This window comes from Marmota flaviventris, chromosome 3 (genome assembly GCF_047511675.1).
Source record: "Marmota flaviventris isolate mMarFla1 chromosome 3, mMarFla1.hap1, whole genome shotgun sequence".
Classification (NCBI taxonomy): domain Eukaryota; kingdom Metazoa; phylum Chordata; class Mammalia; order Rodentia; family Sciuridae; genus Marmota; species Marmota flaviventris.
Window position 1 is genome coordinate 34,781,674 of NC_092500.1, and position 23,277 is coordinate 34,804,950.

Consider the following 23,277-nt stretch of genomic DNA (forward strand, 5'->3'; position numbering starts at 1 on the left):
TTCTGAGACTTTTGTGTAGCTGTGAAGCCCAAAACAAATGTTCCTTATTTCAATCATGAGAAATTACAGGATATCAAAGACTAAATATTTGTGGTTAAAAATAAATTGTATTTTTCTTTTACTCTGCTTACTAGCTCCTTTTTGAAAAATCAACTCTTTTTTGAGATTTTAAAAAAGGACTAGTGCCAATAATTTGCCTTCAAAGCAGTAAAATGTAGAAGTCCTTCAGATGTGCGTAGTATGAAATAATAATAAGATTTTCTTTTCACTCAGGATTTTCCAGATGATTCTTATATACCTAACAAAATAAACAGTCCGAATATTTCTTCACATAAAGGATCATTTATGTTACTGGTAAAATGAGCATACAATGATCATATCTTTTAGACATAAATTTTTTACAAGGAGAATTATTGAACATATTGTGAAAATTCCTAGAACAACTTGGTTCAGAGAGACATCACGTGTATACTTATTAATGCTCTAAAATAGCATGGATAAAAAAATTAGTCAATTAAAAAAAATCCTTTTAGTATCTGAGTCTGAGAACTGAAAGGCGTGAGTGGAGCTAGAGTACTTATATATTATAAGTTATGTAATTTATACAACAATAAGTTACACAACTCAGAGTAAATCAATAAATTTAATAAAAGATACAAAAACATACTGAAACAAAAATAAATAAAAAATTTAATGCCATAAAGAAATTAAAATTTTAATTGAAAGCCCATCTCATGAAGGAAAAATCCAAGTTGAGTTTGCTTTATTGGTGGAGTTTCTCAAACACTTAATATTACACAGTCTTGTTAATAAAATAAGAATATTAGAAGAAACATTTCTAAACTCACTTTATGGGGTCAATATTACTTGGTATTAAAACTTTATAAAGTCATTAAAATGTTTTAAAAACCCTATAGACCAATATGCTAAAAGAATGTAGAAAGAAAAATTCTCCAAATATATTAGAAAATATACCCAGCTATAGCTAAGAATAGAAACTTATAAGCAGAAAAACTTTATCCTAGAAACATAAAGTAGTTTTAAAATTTAAAAAACATTTTTTTAAAGCATAAACAACAGTAGGGACCTGAAAACAAATTTATAAGAGTTATCACCATTCATAGTGAAAACTTCAGCAAAATGGCAATAGAACAAAACTCTAGCTTTTCAAAGATTTTATGAGAAACCAAAAGCTATCATCAGACTTAATGATATACATATAATAAAGACCAGGAAAAAATACATGAATTTCAATTTTACTGTTTCTATTTCATTTTATTTGGAAGCCAGAAAACATAATAAAGCAAGAAAAAATAAGTAAAAATCACATAAATGACCATACAAGATGATCACATATACATAAAAACAAATTTCAAAGTCTCAAATAACTCTCAGCACTGTTAAGGAGGTAGGATAAAAACATAAAATTTAATTAAATGTCTGAACACTAGCAATCAGAAACAGGAAAAATAAATTTAAATGATTCACTTACAATAACATTAAAAAACATTACATTTTAGGGGTAAATCTACTTAAAGATGTATACAAAAATGTCATAAAAATTAAAAAAGTGAAAGAATTAAATGGGTGGAAAGTCAATGCTAAGAAAATCATTTTTCTCCAAATTGATCTAAAGTATTTCCATTCAAAATTCTATCAGACGTTTTTCCCCCACAAGAGTGGGTAGGTAAATCATTTCACAAATATAGAAGAATATTCAGAGATGTAGAAGAGCCAAAACAAATTTGAAAAAAGAACAAAGTTGGAGGACTTACACTGCATGATGTTAGGACTTCCTATAAAGCTGCAGTAATCAAGGCTACTGGTTAAAATAAGGCTAGATGAATGGACCAAGTAAATATAATAGTGAATCCAGATATAAAACTGCCTATTTGCATAAGTAAAGCGCACAGATATGTCCTCTAATTGTACATCAACATTCATAACCAAAGATTGGAAACCATACAAATATCTATCATCAGTGAATAGATGAGCAAATTGTGGCACAGTCAACTATTGGAATACTAATCAGCAATAAACAGACTGATTCATGCAACAGAAAACTAATTCTGAAAACAATTTCGCTGAGCAAAATAAGCAATGCACAAAAAGTATTTATTGTATGGTCTTGTTTATGTGAAGTTTTAGGAAAGGCAGAATTGATATCTAATTGCATAAAGCAGATCAGTGGCTTTTTCAGCACAGTAACATATTTGGTTGATAGCAAGTGAGGCACAAGGACATTCTCATGTGAATGTGGTGATCTTCATCTTGATTGTGATGATGGACATGTTGGTGAATACACTTGTTATATCTGATCAAAATGCACATGTGGGAGCTGTATTATATTGTCTGTAAATTATACCTTAGTAAAAGCTGGAGTAAGGAAATTTCCACAAATAACCTACATAAATACAAACTATGCCTTATTTGCTCCTCTGCAGTGCATTTATTCAGAACTTTTAGGTTACCATTTTTCTCCCACTTTCTGTATTTCTTTATGTTGCTCTTTTATTATAATCAAAGGGTTTTCTGCTCATGCTAATCGGTCCTTTAATTTTTGATATTTAATAACAGCTTCATTCTCTGGAACAATGTTTAAATCTAAAGCTGAAGTTTTATTATCTAAACTTCACTTATTTGTATTTACTTTTTATCGTATGCAGTATGCAGTATAGATGACTATGAGTTCTACTAACTTAGCTCATTTTGTAACATGAAAAATTAAAAGGAGCCTAAAATCAGGGACTACAGTGCAATGATATGTATTTGTGTATGTGTGTCTGCATTATTTACATGTGTATATATGTATATATGTGTATGTATATATATATATATATATGTACTTATTTAAAAAGTATATATACACTGAAATCTGCATTCAAACAATTGAATTATTATTTTGATGAGCTTGAAATATGATTAAGCAAACTGATACTATATCTTCTTCCCTACCAAACCCAAATCTCTAAATTAATCTTGTTATCTCTCAGATATTTAACTTCAATAATTGCCATCACCATCACAACCATCATCACTTTTACAGCTTATATCACCATTTTGCAATGTCAGGAACTGTGGAAAGACAATTGTTATGCATTCCTTAGCCCTTTCACAATCACTTTTTATTTCTTAATAATTGTTAAAGTTAGTGAGATCTCAATCTATTTTCTTATTTTATGAAGGAATTTTCTTGTTATGGCTACTTTATAAAGAGAGATTATGAGATTAAAATCAAATTCCTTCATCATGATAAAAATATGATGCTCTGGTTTAAATCCTTATGTCATGTTTGAACATGATTGGAATTCACTGCATAAAGTAGCAGGTTCCCCACTCCACCCCCACCCCCTGGGCCTAGGAAACCCTTTTGTGAAGCTGAGTTATTTGAACAGAATTCTGACAAAATTCAAGTAAATCGCATTCTTTAAGAAAGCCTCATGACATGCCTTTTTACAATTCCTCCTGTATTGCTTTTCTCTAAGTTGGCTTATAAGACATATTGGGAAAATGTTGAGAAATTAGTTTTAGACTCAAAGCAGTGATTTTGATGTATAAGCTCTCACAAAAGCATTTGTGTGTTTGTGCCCCAGGCTCAAAATCGCATCTAAAAAGCCAGCCAAAGTTCTTGTTAGCCAGCAAAATAAAATGTAATTTTTGTTTACTCTGTTATCAGAGTAGACTGTACTGATTCTCTGCCATTCTACGAGTGGGAGAGTGTGTATACTAATGCATGTCAAGGGAGCTCAGAGAGAAGTAGCCACTTTATCATATGAGGCACTGTTGACCTTGTACAACTGGCAGCTGCAAAAACAGAATGGGGAAATATCAGGCTGTTTGCTCAGAAGAATGGAGGCCAGAGGGAAAGAATCAAAGTATATAGATGCTCAATGGTTCTGGAAATTCGGGAAGAAATTCAGGTCTGTGTCTAAAAACAAGAACACAAAAGGAGAGATATAACAAATGTCTTTACACCTTCAGCCCTACAAGTGTTAAAAAATAAATTAGAATAGATATAAAAAAGGTGACTTACTGAAAACATAATTTACTTTACTGGCACTGAGCAGGGACTTTCTGTCAAAAATATAGCATTTAATTCATAATTTAATGTATAAAATGATGATAGTCACCATAGGAGAAAGAGCTTTGGCTTGAAACATGATTTTCAAATATTTTATTCAAATTATAATAACCTCTGACAGTAGGAGATTGCTTTATAATGGGTCTTGGAAAAGCTTGAGTTTGATCTTTATATACTGCAATCAAATTATTGAGTGGGCATTTTATTACTATAGTCCCAGTCTCTGCTGTGAGTCCAGGAGTCAAGGAAAGTATAAGGATGAAATTGCTAAGGGGCATAATTGAGAGAAGCATCAAGGTAGTTGGGCTTCCAGAGAGAACTATCCCCACACAAACAAAATAAAGGAAATCATGGCACATTATGTCACATGCCTATGTGAGAATGAAATTATGAACGGGCAAAACTGCAGACTGATGGAAATGAAGGAGAGTTTGGCAAGGAAAGGGTATGTAGTGAAGGAAAAACCCCTACTTCCTAGGGTACTAATTGTCAAAAGCGTTTTCTTGAAACACATTTCCTAAGAGTTGTTCTGTGAACAGGGTTTCTCTATTTAAATATGTTTGGTAAACATATTGCAGGATGTATCCTTCTTGCTGATTCAAATTATCTTTAGCATATAGAAGATTTTGAGAATTTAGAGAGTAAAGAAATCTGTTTTATGCTTCATTTTCTATATCAGAGTGTATTTTGGGCACTGTTATAGAATGTTTCTTATTTGAGCAAGGAAGTTGTTCTTTGAGGAGATCTTCAGCCTGAGGGTTTAAAAAAAATCTATACTGTTTATGAAACTTGTAAATTTATGAATAAATATAAAAATCCTTAAATATTTACAATTAAAATTCAGAATAATGGTTATTTGTGGGGAAAAGAAGAGAAGTGTATAACAGAGGTACACTTAGCAGAGGACAGAGGGGCTTGTAAAGTTACTGGTAATGCTCCATTTTTTAACCCTGATGGCTGTGATATGGGATGGGTGCTCATGATTGTTTTTCATGCTACACGTACATACTCGTATCAGCTTTACTTTGTCCATAAACACACCTGTGAGCACATGGGCATATGCCGGCATACAAACATGCATATGCAACCGCACAACAGCAATAGCCGTTTCTCAACTGCAAAAAGTGAATTTTCTGTGTATACGATGGGGAACAGGGAACTTCCTTAGAAATATATCCTGTATTTTTATAGACGGTGTTTAGAATAAAAAATAGCCAAAGTTGCTGTGATGTAAAACACTGTAATTTGCAGTCTAAATTTGAGCAGTTGCAGAGACAAAATAAGCTGGTTAGTTGTTGTGTCAAGCGATATACAAAATGGCAGGGGAGAGTATCAAATCCAGATCTACTTGTGTCAAAGCAGTTCCTGCAGTAAAATCAGGCCAGAATTAGCGCAGAAATGTGAGCTTTTTATTAATTACATAATGAAGAAGGGTTTGATTTAATATTGAAAATTTCCTATCAGTATATAAATATTATTATTCATGTTTATGAAGCCAGAATTAGACAGGCAGTCAGTATAGATAGGTAAATCGAGTCAGGTCGGATCTAGGAGGCCAATTTTGAGTGAGTCTGTGAAGTTGGAGACTGTCCCCTGAGGGATCTTACCAAGAACCTGCCCTGCTCCAACCTGTTGCCAAGGTAACCTTCCCAGGAATTTTCCTTCTCTACAGGGAGCTATAAGGTTGTTAATGTGTACCTGGCTACTCCACCCTGCCCTTACCCCTCAGCCCACTTGTTTCCCACCTCTTTTGGCCATCCCACTGAGCATTGGTGGGGTGGGGGGCTAGTCAGTATGCAGGAAGGAGAAAGATAAGGGGCGGGGGCTGGGGGGGGGGAGCAGAACAGCAAAGGAATCCTAGGACATACAAAAAGGGCAGAACACCTTGCTTTTTGGGATACTAGGATACCAGCTATGGACCCCTTCTCCCTTGCGGGAGAAGTCTATCTTACCCCTTTTTAAATAAACCCTGCTTCATATGCTTGTCCCAGCATGCTTCTCTAATGTTCAAACTTTAACATATGGTGGTATTATATTAATATGTGTAAGTTGGTTATTTTTATGAGGATTTTTCTGAAGCAAATGAGAAATGCAACACAAATTTAGGCAAAATGGGGGAAATTTTGGCTTCTATAATTAATATGTAGGAGGAATGGAGTGGAGTCAACCATATATATTCTTAAATGAGGAAGTCAAAACATATCCAATCTTTCCATACATATTTATTCTTTCATTGTTTCAGTTTTCTTCTATTTTTTCTCTCTCTTTAAACACCTCTTATGTTATTGGAAAAGAGGGGTAGGTAGAGTCAGGTATTGGTGGTATGTAAAACATATTAGGTATTTGTGTAATACATATAACATAGACATTGACTCTGTCTTTCTTTCCCAATTGATACAAAATATTTGTAGTTTAGGATGTCTTTCAATAACCTGTAAACTAACTTCTGTGTGCCCAGTTTGTTTACATGTCTGCTCACACTTCATTCCCTGGTGATCTCCAACTCCTTCTGCTTTCCTCTGTGTAGAACGCTTATCCTCTGCCACTTACATTTAGCCTTGACTAGGCAGTGTGCTAAATATTTCACTTCTGTCAGTGACAATTCCATTCTCAAATTATTTTCTCAAGCCTCAGATCTTAGTGGACTCTTCTTGTCTTTTTATTTAGTACTGTGATTCATTAGCAAACATTTTTAGTTCTACTTTCCTACCAGAAATTACCACCCTTGGCCATGGTCCAGGCCTTCTTCTTCTTTCACCTAAATTGTTTCTTTAGCCTTATAATTTGGCTCCCTTCCTCTGTGATAAAATGATAAGCTCGAGTTCGGGACCCCCAAAACACCAGAGACCAAGATCGATGTATGCAGCAAAGAGGTGTTTATTGCAAGCTAGCTCGGTCCTCCACATGCACACACACAGCAACTGTGATGCTGAGAGGCCCCGAGCCCAGGGTTTGCAGCAGTTGAAATAAGAAATAAGCCTTATTTTCCTTTGCACACTCCTTGGGGAAGGCAGGGACTTCACATACATCATAGCATCTCTTAGCAAATCATCATATACCGCGGGAAAATCATAAAACTAATCTAAAACATGATTAGTGTATCAAGTGGCAGGAAAGAATCCGGAAAGGATTATTGGTTAGTTCAAGGGGTTGATGCACTTAAAAATGATTGGTTTAAACCGCGAGAGTGTCGCAAGGGGGGCACTGCCAAGCTGCAGGGCTTCTGGTTTAGATATTGGTCACTACACCTAGGTGAGGACCATCTGGAATTTCAGATATTTCGTCATCTGGCCTATCTTAGGCAATCACCATCTGCAGCTTTTCCGAGGACTTTTTGCGAACTGTTTGAGCAGAGCTTTCTGTGGTACTTCCTGACTTTAGGACTGCAGTAGATCAGGGGTTAAGTTTCAGAGCAAAATGAGGTCCCAAGTAAAATGAGGTTGCTTAAGTCTTTCAAAAATAAACAAAGTGAAGATCATATAAAAATATAGGTCAAATGATGTCACTCCTCTTCACAAAATCCCTTAATATCTTTCCACCTGCTTCTGGGCAAAGTCACAACCTGTACTAGGGTAGACCTGTAGGCCCTATGAGATATGGAAGTTGTGTTTCTCTGAACTCATTTCATGTGTGCCTTTCATATGCATTATAATTACCCTGTGACAATGGCCTTCTTGTAATTTTTGAATTATTATGGACAAAACTTTCCCTGTGATGTTTCCCCTGCATGCAAAGATTTCTCTTCTCCCACATCTCAGGGCAAACTTTCTCACTTCTTTTTGGATTTTTGCTTTAGTCTGCTTTAGTTTCCCTATCTGTAATTGTAAAGTTACTCATTCGGTACTTTATGCTGTCTCTTTCTGGCCCAATTTTTCCATTATGAATTATCTTAGGCAATGTTATATGTTTCTTTACTTTCTGACTCTTCAAAAAACAAAAAAGAAAAAAGACTATCCCTGACTCCATAAGCATTTGATGGAGAATGGATATTAAATTTCAAATCATTTTTGAATGTAGCTGATGGATAAGTGGATTAGTTTAAAGAAAAAGCATAATTAAGATCTATCTAAGTCTTAAACTGACTGTATTCTAATCTAATTATAAGCATCCTTTATATTAGATCTTTAGAGAAAATTATTTTGTCCTTTTTAAAATCTTTTTTATTTTCAGTGATAACTTAGATGATTAAATTTAGATATATGATTAAAATTCTGCACAGCTGAAAGAAATTGAAATATTGAAGTGTACTTTTGGTTACAAAATAATATTTATGTGGTGTATTTAGATTTAAATATTTTTTGAGAGAATATTTTCTTAGAATGGTAGACTTTTTATAATATTCATTGTGAATATTATATAGAAGTACTTCTCATTAAATATAGTTTTTTGTAGCAATAATGCTCATTTCCCCACATTTGCACACCTTTTAAGTAATTATACAGCAACAATATTAAGGAATGTCACTTGCACTGATTTAACTTAGGTATCTTTTGCTTTACTCCTTAGGTGAGGTTTAGTTATATATGAAAAGCCAATGAGAGGACATCTATCTCTGGGATCCTTATATTCTACTCTTCAGCCTTAAAAACTAATACTAGAAATAAGCCTTATTTTCCTTTGTTAATATATTGCTTAGTACAACCCTTAGGCATATCAAGATTGCTTTCAAACTATTTTTATTTGTTGTAATTGTTATAGCTAAAATTAACCTCATACTTAAGAGGTCCCTGGAGAATTATTCCACTTCATTTTAGCTAGTTTAGCAAAAGCTGGCCTCAAAGACTTGAGTTAATTCAATATAAGAATGAAATCATTCCTGCCACTAATTCCAAAGATATTTTGTGCACAAGGCCATTTCCTAGATCCCTCTCTAGAAAAATTCTATTATATAATATTATTAGCTATAACCTCATGCTGTATATTAAATCTCTACATTTATTCATCCTATAAAACTAATAATGTTTATTGTTTGATCTATGTCTCCCCATTTCCTCCAACTCCCTACCCTGGTAAACATTGTACTCTATATTTCTATATATTATTTATTTTTTAGATTCCATGTGTAGGCATAATTAAGTATTTGTCTTTCTGCATCTGGCTTCTTTCACTTAACATATTTTTAGTGGTTCATCCATGCTGTTAAAAATGGAAGTATCTCCTTCTTTTTCAAGGCTGAATATCCCACTGTATATATTATACCATAATTACTTTGTCCATTTATCTGTTGATGAACATTTAGATTGTTTTCAAACACTGGTTATTGTGATAATGCTGCCATGAACATGGGAATACAGATATATCTGTGAGATGTTAAATTAATTTCCTTTGATTTATATACAACCGAGAGATTGCTACAAATATGCCCAATAAAATACTATTACACTGAACACAACAACATAACAAAAAACTACATATCATGACCAACTTTGATTTATCCCTGAGAATGAAAGTTTGCTTTAACATATATCAATCAACATGACAATGTAATATGTATCACATTAACAAAATAAAATTTTAAACCACATGTTCTTCTAAACAGATGAAGAAAAATTGCTTGACAAAATTCAACATATTTCCATGATGAAATCTGTCAACACTATATGTATAGGGGGACATTTCTGCAACATAATAAGGACCATGTACTAAAAGTGCACAACTAATATTATAGGCAATAGGGAAATCTTTTTTCCTAAGATCTGGTTCAAGATAAGGATCTGGTTCAAGGTAAGGATGCCAAATCTTGCCACTTGTATTCAATATGGTACTAGAAACATAAGCAAGAGTAAATCAGGCAAGAAAGAAAAAGACAATCAAATCAGAAAAGAGGTAAATTTTTTCCCATTTGCAGAATACATAATCCCTTACATAGCAAACACTAAAGACTCCCACCCAACAACAACAAAAAAAAAAAAACTTAGAATAATTCAGTCTACTAAAGTAGTAGAACCAAAATCAACATAAAATCAGTTTCGTTTCATTTCTTTTCATTAATATTTATCTAACTAAAAAGAGTAATAAAGAAAATAATGGCATTTGTAGGTTCCAAAAGAATAAAATACTTATGGGTCTATTTAACACAGGAAACTAGATAGGTACATTGAAAACTAGAAAACGTTGATGAAAGAAACCAAAGACACAAATAAATGGAAAGATATCCTGTTTTTATGGATCAGAAAAGTTAATATGGTTATAATTTCTACTGATGGTAGAGGTTAGACTTTGTATTTTCCTGAAGATCAAGTGTGAACTTTACAGGAGATAAGAGTCATCATGGAAACAATCCAAATCTGTAAGGAGGGACTGTAGAGGGAGTAAGAGGAGTCCCAATGAAATGAGAAGCAAGCACATCCCTAGGGCTGAGGAAAGAGCTGTAAACTACCAACCAAAGAAAACTACCATCCATCAAGGGGAACATATTGAAATATTTCCAGGCTGGTTCCCAAAGTTCTGGAAAAAATGTGCACAAGAGCATGAGCTATGTTTAGAGTGAGCCATATTAAGACATCCTCCAGAGGCTGAGATAAGAAATGCTAGAACTCTTTTCCTCTCTTTTCTATTCTTAAACCTTGGGGATACTGGAGGCCCTGGTGAGTTGGAGAAAAAAACACAGAAGTCAATCTGGAAATGGAGACAGAAGCATTTGCTCATAATGTTTCTACTTCAGCATTACCACTTAATACAGGACCAAGCAGGAAGAAGGGAGAAATATATATATATATAATGTTCTTTTCTTAATTTTTTCCCCTTTCTTTTCTTTTTAGATATTGGGGATAGAACCCAGGGCCTCAGTGTGCTAGCCAACCATTCTATCACTAAGCTACATGCCCAGGCCAAGACATATTTACGTGAAAAATAAAATAAGTCATGACTATTGTCTTCCAAGAAATGAAAAAAGATTTTTAAAAAATGAACAGAAGCTCTTCAATCGCACCGATTATGAGTAACAAAAGTAGCTGGAAAAAACAGAGGTGCTAATAAAAAAGATAAAAGAGGGGGAGGGAAGAATGAAGGAGAGAAGGAAAGAAGGAAGGAAGGACATTTAAAAGAGTCACAAATAAAGTAAGAATCTTTGCAGGTCCTCAGGGTATTGCAACCTTGGACAGTGGTGGTGCTTTCTACATAAATAAAAGTAATTGCTTATCCTGATTTATTGAAATTTTTATCTTTTTGGGAAAAGGTATGACTAAGTTGCTAAATAAAGAGAATCCAACTTTGGAATATTTATACTTTTCCTCCCTAAGGTTTTTTTTTTTAATGTCTTAATCTTTCTAAAATGCTAAGAATTATACCCAAACTGCCTAATTCTTAGCACAAGTAAAGTGTTATTTGATTTTTAGATATACAAACTCTATTTCTGACTCAAATTTATATTAAACTCTGATTTAAAATTTTTATTATGTGCATATTTCCAGTAAGTGATTTCCTCAGTTATTTCTGAGGTTTAATTTAAGCCTTCAGAATGTAAACCCTTTCCAAGAGACTGTGTAAAAATCCAATTAAATCATAGGGAAATGTGAAGTTGGTAGGAAAAAAAAAGAAAAAGAAGAAAACAAATAGGAAATAAGAAGTGGCTGGTATACCATTTGTTTAGTTTGTTCCAAGTTCAGCTTTAGTTGTCATGTTTTTCTACAAAGCACACAGAAAACATCTTAAATTTTTTAGTTACAGTCTTACTCATGGGAACCATTAGGAAAGTACTTAGACTTTCTGAGCATTCCAGCAGAGAAAGATAAAATGTATTACTTAAAATTGTGAAGGTCATTATCATCTTGGCTTTGCCTACTGATAGAAGCAGGCAGTTACTTGAATAGATTTCTTTTTTTTTCTTCTCAGGACCTTTCATTACTTGGAACCATATTATTTTGTTAAAGCACAAGGTGATGAATAATTCTATATGAATTTTTTCCATTTTAGTGTATTTCCGTTAATTGGATGCCTTTAACAAATAAACCATTAGGCCTTCTCTATGCTGCACAAATTGCCAGAATTACACAATGTTAGCTCTTTTCCATTAGTCTGTACACTGAGTGAAGAGCATGTCAATTTTTTTCCCATAGCACATGTAAATAAAAATAACCAGAATGCCTATAATTTACATTTTATTAAATGTGCACAACTTCTAGAAGAAGAGAATATTTATAATCAGGTCACTAGTTTCAGAACTATTAACAGAAATGTCACAATTTTGTTTATTGTACAAGGGCACTATCCAAACTTATAATACACAGAATCAACTGAGGATTTTGCTTTTATCCATCATTGAGTTGATAATACCTAAAAGTAAAGAGTGTTCTGGCATAAGGAAGAAAATTTTAAGTAATACTGCAATGTAATATGTCACAGCAATCTACTTTTCTTTTGGTCACAAAGTAGAAGGAATGTGAAATATATATGTGCAAGTTATAAAAATTAACTTGAATAACTTTAGCCAAAAATGTCACTTGAGAAAGTAGCTTCAAATGTTTAAAGGAATTCAGATTTTTTTTTCTTAATCACAAAGGATAAACAGAAGCTCTCTGTGACTGTCCAGTTGATCATCCTTCACTATATTCAGGCATACAATATGAGGAATAATTTACAATTTGCTTGGTACTGAGTCTAGTCAGGATATCCTGAAACAAGAGATTTTAATCAAGAATCTGTTACCAGTTATTTACTGAAACAAATATTATACCTATCCTTGGAGATTACATTTTGTCCTTATTGCTTGCTTCTAAGAAATATTTTCTTTCCTTTTGATCATTTGAAAATCTTAAGCTATTCAAAGGAGAACATGCAATGCTTATTTTAAACTGACAATATTTTTATTACCTCACTTGCATATTATTTTTCTCTCTCATTCCATGGCGTTCTCTCTCTCTCTCTCTCTCTCTTTCTCTATTAGGATCCTCTCCCCCTCTTATTAGGACTCTTCTAAACATACAGACTGTGAGTTTTCCTGTGAGGCAAGCATGTAAGAAATAGTTACAGACTATATAAAAATTTTATTACAAAATGTATGGATATGTTTTAAATAAGAAAAATTGATTTTTTTAAAAATTTTTTAAAAATTTAAAAAGCATGCAAAGATTAAGGAGAGATATGAGTAATTTGTTCATATGTGAAGATAGCAATGGTATGTCATAGTGTAGGTTCTCTCAGGGAGTAAAATATGATGAAAAAATATGTAGTTAAAAAAATGCTACATATTATAGGGATTAAAGGACTCTTCCCAGTTCTGACTCTTCATGTACAGCTATAATAGTGCCATTAACTTTTCTTCTTGGTAGAATACATTAGAGTAGAGACAAACATATAAGTAAGTCTTTTTCACACAAAAAGAAGATATTTCAGAATAAGAACTTGATAGCAATGTGGATTTAAGTGCTTCATGGTCTACATAAGCCACATGGCACAGTGAACAGAAGCGAAGGGGAATGATAAAAAAAAGACTGCCTCAGGTCCAGATGTTGAAAGATCATAGAAACCCTAAAAGAAGGCTAAAATTCTCATCTCATTTTATGATGTAGATAATACTAAAATATAATAAATATGGATTTCTTTTGAAGTTTTATAGATATTTGTCCTATCATTTGTGGGTTTCTCTTATTCTTCACATTTCCAGCACTGAGCAAAGCCTCCATCACATACTTATTATCTTGTTCTTTTTGGACTGCATTAACAAAATGCCATATACAATTTCTTAGAAACAACAATGTTTCTGGAGGCTGGGAAGTCTCAGATCAATCCACCAGCTATTTCAGTGTCCGGTGAGGGCCTATTTCCTGCTTCATGCACAACTATCCTTTTGCTGTGTCCTCACATGATTGACAGTGCTAATGAGCTCCCTTGGGTCTCTTCTATCATGGATCTAATCCATTCTTTGAGGTCTCCACCTTCAAGACCTAAATCACTTCCCAGAGGCCCTCCTTCCGAATAACATCACCTTGGGTGTTTCAATTTCAATATATGAACTTCAGGGTCACATATACTAATGATGTATTTTGGTTGTTTTTAATACAATACCTTGATAAGATACCCATGGTAAGAAAGGGTTTGGTGTATAGTCTTAAAATTTTGTGAACTGACTTGAATGTGATTCTTGTAACATTTTGCATGTATTTGTACATAAAGACTAATGGATGAAGAGTAGCAAAACACTTAACCACTTGTTTAAAGCAAATTTTGCCTGGAATACACAAAATGGTTATATTACTCTCCACTTTTTACTGGAGACATAGTATTTGAAGCATAAGTATAGCTCTTCTGAAGAGATGGAGATACTAGTGAAATGAAGTTTTAAGGGATTGCTTTTATTGTTGTTATTGATATTATTATGGTTTTGTAACTGTCAGACACACTGTACTGTGTCCAAGAAGAGTTAATGGCATTTCTTTCTAAAGACTGCCTATGTCATTTCCTTAGAAGAGGAATTATTATAAAGGTCTGGGACAAAATGGTTCCCTTGAAGCATGCAATTAGGATTCCACACAGAGAGATTCTTATATAGAGGGATGGAAATGAGGTATCAAAGCCTACTGTGGAACTTGAGAAAAAAAATTTCAAAACATCCTTCTACAACTGGAACTTGTTAGTATGTGGGAGGTCCCCAGGCCATTTGGACAAAACATTTCACACACTGAAAGAGTAGAACAATTACACACAGCATAGAGACTACAACCTTCACAAGTTTTCCCACTGTGTTCTTCATCTTTTTTGAGGTATTTCCTTTGCCTTCTACATAGTCAGCATGCTATAGGGGTTGAAAGACCCTTCCTATTTCTGAAATTTCTTTAAATTTTGCCTGGTCTAAAATCAAGAGTTTACTTTAAAAGCTTATGACACATACTTATACATTTTCCTTCATTACTTCCCATAGTAAAGTCAGAAACCCCAGAAATCTGAGGCCAGGATATGAAAGGAACAAAAATGAGAAAAGCCTGCAGGTTATAAAGAAAACAGTTTTTTTTTTTTTTTTAAATAAAGCCATGCCTATTAACATAGTGAATTTTCTCAGGAACATGGTTGAATTTTTTGTGTGTATATTGTTGGTTTCTTATATATATTGGTGATATGACGAAGAGGTTAAACTGTCCCTTTATCACTTTATTTGCTTACTTGCTCTAGATAACCAGGTCACACTTGAGAATTGTTATTTGCCCCAACTCTGTCTCTTTGTGTGCAAAATTCTAGCATATTTTTGGTGAAGTTCTTGGGCAAAGACTGAGAGAACTCTCTTTCCCCTTGCCTCACCATTATTCTATTAATAATTTGTTTATAAGGTGAAAAATAAATGCATGGGACATCAAAAGCTTAGCATCAATTGGTTGGCAGGGACGTTTTTTAATAAGGAAAAACTCATTTTAATTTATTTCATAAATAATTTTGCATAACAATCAGATATTACCCACACTGATGTTTTAGCCCTTTACTAATGAAGTGTTTTTACTCAAATTGTTTGAAAACTTGAGGAAACTTTTCTTTTTATCTTCTTCTTTGGGAGGAGCAGATAAACAAATTTTTTTGCATTCATTCTTGGTGAACCCAACCTTGACATTCCTCTCCCTAAAAAGATATGGCTTACTCTATCATACCAGAGAAATTTGATGAGAATCCCTTTACTCATTTACAGTATATACTTACTTATTGGGGTTATCTCATTTTAACTTGAAATGCCACAAAACAGTAAATATCAAGATAGACATAAAGGCACATGGCACAGCCTGCTATTGAATCTTCCATCTTTGTAACATTAAAAAATGCATCTTAAGAAAGAGATGGTCCAAGTTGTGTTTTTCTAGTGATGGTTTATCAAGTTGAAAATTATTTTTCCATGTGCATAAAGAATTATCCATGGTGAATAGTCAAGGGTACCTCTGAACTCTGTGGCACAAATGGAGTAGCTTCTTCTGGAAGAATGCTGTAATGAACTGTTGAACTTTATTGTTACTTGGTTTGTTTTGAGATTGTGCTATATCATGTAGCAAGCATATAGCATGGTTCTCCAGCTCCAGGACCTGTCTTAGAGATTGGACTGTACAATGCTTCCGTAGTGAGGCAATGGCACATTGCATTTATTATTGATGGCCTCTGATATACCTGTGACAGGTTTACTGTATAACCAATAGTTCCAGCACGCTGCTGTTGAGAGTCCAGTTTCAGACTTACTTTATGGTAATTGGCAAGAAGATGCTGCAACAGTCAGGGATCTAGAGCCTGGTCACATATTACACTGTTCAGTGTAATTGAACCTGCTTCTATAATAATGTGGTTGATGTGTTCACTTGGATTTCTAGTAGGCCTACCAAATTGTACATGTCCAACATGACTTCTAGATAGTAAATACCTATTTCTGTTTTTTCTCAGAGATTTTTCCATCTCTATAAATCACAACTCCATTCTGGGTAGTCCAAGAAAAAAAATTTGGCATGAGTTTTGACAGCACTTATTCTCATATTCTAAATCTAATTCACCAAAATATTTTGTCTGACTCTTCTCTTGAAAATATATCTAGAATTCAATCAATTTCACTGCTTCTCTGCTACCACCTTCTCCCTAGTAAGCAATGTATCTCATTTGAATTATTTAACATGTCCTTAATGGATCCTTCTTGTTTTCAGCTGTTATCTACCATTGATCTGTTCTTATAATGCTGCAGAATTATCTGTTACAATATTACACTAGTCATTTCATAGCTCACCTCCAGTGTTCAAACAGCCTGGTGACTGGTTCAGAGTGGAAGTTAGAGTGCTCTTGAAGACATCCCAGGCCATACATGCTTTGTTCCTTTTCTTCTTGTTTCCCTCTACCTCCTATTCCCCTCCTTTCCTCACACTTTGCTATAGCCTCACTGGATGCCCTACTCTTCTTCCACTAGACTGGTAAACATTTTTTCTTGAAAGTCTGTGGACCTAGAAGTCCCTCTGCCTGGAATCCTGTTCCCCTATGTCAACACAAATTTTACCCACATTTTATAAGTGTTATCATCTTAGTGTGACCTTTCTGATTTTAACATTATCTAAAATTACATCTTGCAGGCCTATCCCTTCATTCCATTCCCACCCCAAATTCTTCCTGTACTTACTTATGGCTTTAGTTTGTTTTCTTTCTTTCTTTCTTTCTTTTTATTTTTTACTACCTAACATATGTTGAAATTTAATAATTTACTTTTTACCCTTTATTTACTTTGCTGGATTGTAAGTTATAGAAAAAAAAAAAGATTTTTGGTTTACTTTGTTTTTCACTGCTGTATCCATAGTAACAATTACACATAATAAGAATGTAGTAAACATACTGAATAAATAAGGAAACTTTAATAATCCATATCCTTAAATATTTAGTAATAATCCTTTTATGTTTGCATTTAAATTTTTATTTTATACAGTTATGTTTTTTCCATAAGGAAAAATGAAGAATGAGATAAAAGCATAATTATGTGTTCACAGATTCTTTTTAGGTGTACAAAAACTAAAATTCATATTTTATAGAAACCTATACAAACAGTAAGGTACTCATATCTGACAGACTAGAAAAGTTGCCCTAGGGAGAGTGGGGGGCATGCAAATGCCTTGGGAGGATAATGGTAAATGTACAGAAAGAATGGAATAAAACAGGAACATTGTAGCATATGATGTTAATGATTAATTCAATCCTTAGTACCTGAGGGTGTGAGCACATGTGTATGCTCATAGAGAGAGAGAAAAGAGAATAAAGTGAGTGACAGACCTGTGTCACACACTGGAGTTTGGCCAATGGCACCTTCATATTCAACATTCTTGTTCATGCCATGATTCTTCCATAGAAACTGCAAGGGTGCAAGCACTGAAAAGCAAAATTTAAGCATCTCTATTTGAGCTTTGGTTGCACCTGGTGTAGGAATGTTAGATACAAGTGATACTTAATGGGACAACAATCCTTCCTAAAGAAAAAGCCACAAGCCTGACAAGGAGGAATTCGCATTTGTGCATTAACCTTCATTCCTTTTCTTGCTGGAAAAAATGTTCATGCTATGTAGCTGGCTTGCAAACTTGAAGACAAAAGACGTATAATAAAATCTGTGCAGGGGAAAGAGGGCCTTTTATGATGATCTTGAGCAGCTGTAGAATCACTGTGCAGCTTTGATGTGGAGGTCTTCTACCATGCAGAAATACGCCTTTATCTCTTTAAGTCTTGAAAGTATTTCCGCCATCATTTGATGCCGTTTCCATCTAGTTATGCCACTGAGAAGCATTGCTTCCCTTTATTAAAATCTGATACACATATCATTCACTGTCAGTTAAAATCAGAATATATTTTCAGCTCAGAATCTCAAAACTATTATCTGTCTGATGAAAAAGGTAAGCCTGATTGAGTTAATTTGAATGCCTTTGGTAAGAGGAAGAACAAAATATAGATAATAAGTTTAAAATGTGGAATGTTGCAATCGCTTTCATTCCATTTCATGGTTGATGATTTATAAATATAAATAGATATTGAATAAATTTTGCAAAATGGCTTTCATGAAGAATAAATTAGGTTGGATCCTTTCTCCATAGCAGACTAATATAGGCACAGATTCTTTTTGTTTTTGACAGACACAGATGCTAAAATATTTTGAGGGCTTCAAAGCCAAGAAAACAGAGCCTTTGAACTCCTTTTCTTAATTAACTGTTTAAATATGTAGCTGCTGCAAAAGTATGCAATTAAATTGCCCAATGTGTCTTCAATTGCAGTTTATCCACCCTTTATTGAAAGTATATGCCATATATATGTATTTTATATATGTGTGTGTGTATGTGTGTGTATGTATATATATAGCTTAGAGAATGTTTTAAGAGCAGTTGTGAATTATATCAATAAGTTGATCAATCAGGAAAGATTTCCAAATATATGCTCTTATTATGCTCAGTGTCAGAATTTCAGTTCTTTCTAAATGTTTTTCATATAGATATTTAATGTAATGTACTTGAATAAGAGTTGGTTGTAATATATTTTTTGGCCACTAGGAGAAAAAAAGAGTAAAGGAATTGATTCTGATTTTTAAACTGTTAAACCAGACTTAAACGTGGTTGTATAACCAATGTGATCCTGCAATCTGTACACGTGGAAAAATAAGATTGCGTACCCCATTTGAATCAAATGTATGATATGTCAAGATCATTGTAATATTTTGAGCAACTAATAAATTTTTTTTTTTAAAAAAGAAAATATAGTACGTAATTGCTCATATGTAGAAACTAGAGGGGACAAACAGGAAAAGAAGCCATGAAAGTAAAAGGGAGAGCATCAGGGTAGCAGGGTAGCGGGAAGGGCCTGGGGGAGGGAAGTGAAAAGGGTGGGGGTTTGGGGGAGTGCAGTTGATCAAACTGTTTTTATTAATGTGCAAATATGCCACAATGAAACCTATTATTCTGAATAATTATGATATAAAAATAAAAAGTCAAGTCCTAACAATAAAATAATAATAATAATAATATTAATGGAGCCAGTAAAGATACATCAGTCTTTTCCTATTTTGTTAAAAAAAAAAAAAAAAAAAAAGACAGGAGCAATGCAACACTTGTATTAAGGCTGGGCAGAATTGATGTATATTAACTATCTTTCCATAATATTTGATAGGTGCTTATTTCTGTACTTAGATTCTGAATGTTTAAAGAAGAAAGCTCTCTAGCTCATCTATCTTCTATATACTCATGAGTTCATAAATAAATAAAAATTTCTACTCATTGAAATTTTATTATAATCCACTGTGCAAGTGGGAGGTACAGATCAGTATTCATTCATCTATTAACAGTGCCATATGTAGAGGAATGCTGGTGAGCCACACTTGTATACAGCCTGTCTTTGTGGATCTTCAGTGTGGTCAGGAGGCAGATGTGTGAAAAATGAAATCATGCTACTAGGCAATTATAGCTATGAAAAGGGAAGCCAATATACTTTTTAGAAAGCCAAAGAAGTGGGACCTATTGTGAATTTAGGATCACAAATGCTTCCTGCAGAAAGTGATTATAAGTCAAAGGATGAACAACCAAAACAAAGTAGAGGAACAAATTATAGCAAAATGAATTTTTTGCAATGCTATACCATAATCATAATGACAGAGACTGAAGAAACTTGCCTCTTTCTAGACAGTAAAAATAACCCAGTATTGGTATAAAGTGGAATAGGAGATCAGAACTGGGCTCAACAGTTAAAGATAAAGTCCAATCATTTATTGGAGAAGCAAAATCTCTGTAGCATAGCCTCTTGTCTCTTCACTATTCATCTTTGGTCTGAATTTTCAAAATAACTATGGGTAAATGGTAGAAAGATCAGTAGAAGGAAAGGAAGCAGGGGGTGGGGAGAGGGAAGGGGAAGGAGAGGTACTGGGGTCTGAATTAGATATTTTGCAAGCTTCTATAATCATGTCAAAATGGATTCTACTATTATGTATAACTAAAAAGAACCAATAAAAATTTAAAAAGACACTAGGTATTTCCTCATTAATTCAGAGTTCCTTTTTGAAGTGCATAACATTGCAACTTCATGCTAAACTTGGGCATGTGGGTCATTACTAAGAAAGGATGCCCTCGCCTTAGTATTTGGAACTGTACCAAGGATTCCTATCTAAAATCTGACTCCACAAACCTGGGCTGTCCTTTAGTGTCTGCTTTCAATAGACCTTCAGGTTAAACTGAAGGGAGGATGGAGATGAGTGAAGCAATGTTGACACTTTTCAGTGGTTCTTATTAATTTACCTGTTAACTTTAATAGGAATATCAAGTTTGGAGTCAGATCCATATGTAATAAAGTCTAAGTTCTGGTACTTGAAATAATTCAATACATGAGAGATAGCCTGCTTAATTTTCTCTTAACTTTTATTTTTATTAATCATTTTAATAAAGGTAATGTTGTCTATGTCATTGATGTGAGAAGTAAAATATATCAAAACAGCAAATGTACATGGAAGGATACCTGGTGCATGGTGTATACACAATCACCATAAATCCTGCTCTCTTATTTTGGTTAGATAGTTAAAGGAGGTAGTTTCTCAGATGTCTACATATCTGAGAGTGGGGAAAATGGTATGTATAAATGAAGATAAGAGTGTGTGAAATTTCTTCCAGTGAATTCATGGAAGCGAATGTTGACTGATGGGTACTATTATCATCATTATTTATTATAATGGTGGATATGGTTATAGTTCTTCACTTTTCCTAGCTGGTAAGTAAAGAAACTAGGATATTTAAATTAATTGCTAGGCCTGTAACCATATATATGAATTTTTGTATAAATTTGGAAATTCAGTCTATTCTAGCCAATGTATTATAAAATATATACTAATATACAATATGTTATATTTATTGAGGCTAAGAATAAAATAGAACAATTTTTATTAATTAATATTTTAAATTCTATTAATTATCATTACTTAATATTTTATCTGAAAATATTAAAATGTTACCTTAATTTTGTTTATATTTTATATTGGGTGGAATGTTAACTGTCCTCCAATGATAGTCCACTAAACTTTATGACTTCATCCATGGCTACACAGAGGAAACATGTAGGAGATTTGCCACAACACAAAGATAAAATAATTCTCTATGGTTTTAGCAGGTATAATTGTTTATCCAATTTGGATCATTTTAAGAATACAGCTCTGCCAAATAAAATATCATTACCTGACACTTTGCATATTACTTGAATATTAAACTTTTTCTTGTCTTAGTGGACCTTTCCTGATATTGAAAAGTACAAAGCGAAAGCCCAAATTTGCTGTTGTTCACTTTTCAGTAAATACCTAACTAAGAAGATTATGGAAGTCAATTCTCAGAGACATTTACAAATTATCTAATAGTATCAACTGGTCTATGATCTCCAGCTGAATCCATTCTAATTTACAAGTCATTGGTTCACCACAGAAAATTAAAACCATGCAGCTGGAAATACTCTATTACATCTTTGCAGCGCAGAAGGTCTGTTGGTTGTTATTGGCCATTGGTAAAGGAAAATTATCCTTTAATGTGATGGATCTATTAAAATTCTAAAGACCTCCCCTAAAATGATTTGTTTAACCTGACAATTTTTTTCCCTCAAATCTCTTCTGTTTATCCTTTACAGTTTTATTTATTTTTTAAAAATAGCTGCATCTGTTTAATATCTCATATTTGTTTTACAATCCATTTGTGGAATCATAAGAAGCTTTAGGTTGGGCTATTTTAATTTGGCCCTATCCAGCTGCTCTATCTCAGATAGAATGTTTCAGTGCCAGGCACAGGGGTTCATGCAATTAATCCCCTCCACTATGAGGCTGAGGCAGGAGGATTAAGAATTCAAGGCCAGCTTTGCAGCTTAGTGAGGCACTCAGCAGCTTGATGAGACACTATCTCAAAAAAAAAAAAAAAAAAAAAAAAATCTGGGATGTAGCTTGGTGGTAAAGTGCCATAGGCCAAATCTCCAGTAACAAAAAGAAGAAAAAAAGGAAAAAAAATCAATATTTTGGAGGCTGGAAGTTTCAGAGAAGGCACCTATTTTAGCAATATGAACTTTACTTCATACATGTATTTTGGAGATATGATGGAGCTCTCAGTGTTTAAAAAGGCAGCAGAATCTTTGAAATCTGAAATTGAATTTATGTAAATGAGAAGCCCTGTTTCCATTCAAAGAGAAGTGGAGGAGGGATTGTTTAAATTGAAAAAAACTAGCAGAAAAACGTATATCTCATCAGATTTTATATTTAGATTGAACAGATATCTGGCTCTAATTTGCTCTTCAAACTGATTTTTTAACCCTCTTTATATCAGTCCAAAGTTGCAATTCTTAAAATCTTGGATTTTTAAAACAATTACATAAATTTAGAAAATGAAAAGCTATTGTTAATTTCTGCACACTAGAGGGCACTAAAATATCCTAAGATGGAATGTACTCAATTATTTTGCTTTAGATGATTTTTAGGGAAAAATTATCATTATTTTAAAATTCTTTAAAAGAAACACAAGAAGAACAAAAGGTTTAATACACAACTGTAAATATTAGCTTTGAAAAAATAAAATTATACTATTATTTTTTAAAGTGACAATCACAAATTTTCATAGTAAGAAATAAATTTCTGAATATCAGTGTCTTGGGATACATTACAGGAACCTCTCAAACTGTTATAACTGATCTTCTCTTTTCTGATGTTTTAATTGTTAAATTTATTTTAATAGGCTTTCCCATTGATTGATAATATTAACTTTTCCAACCGTCTTGATATA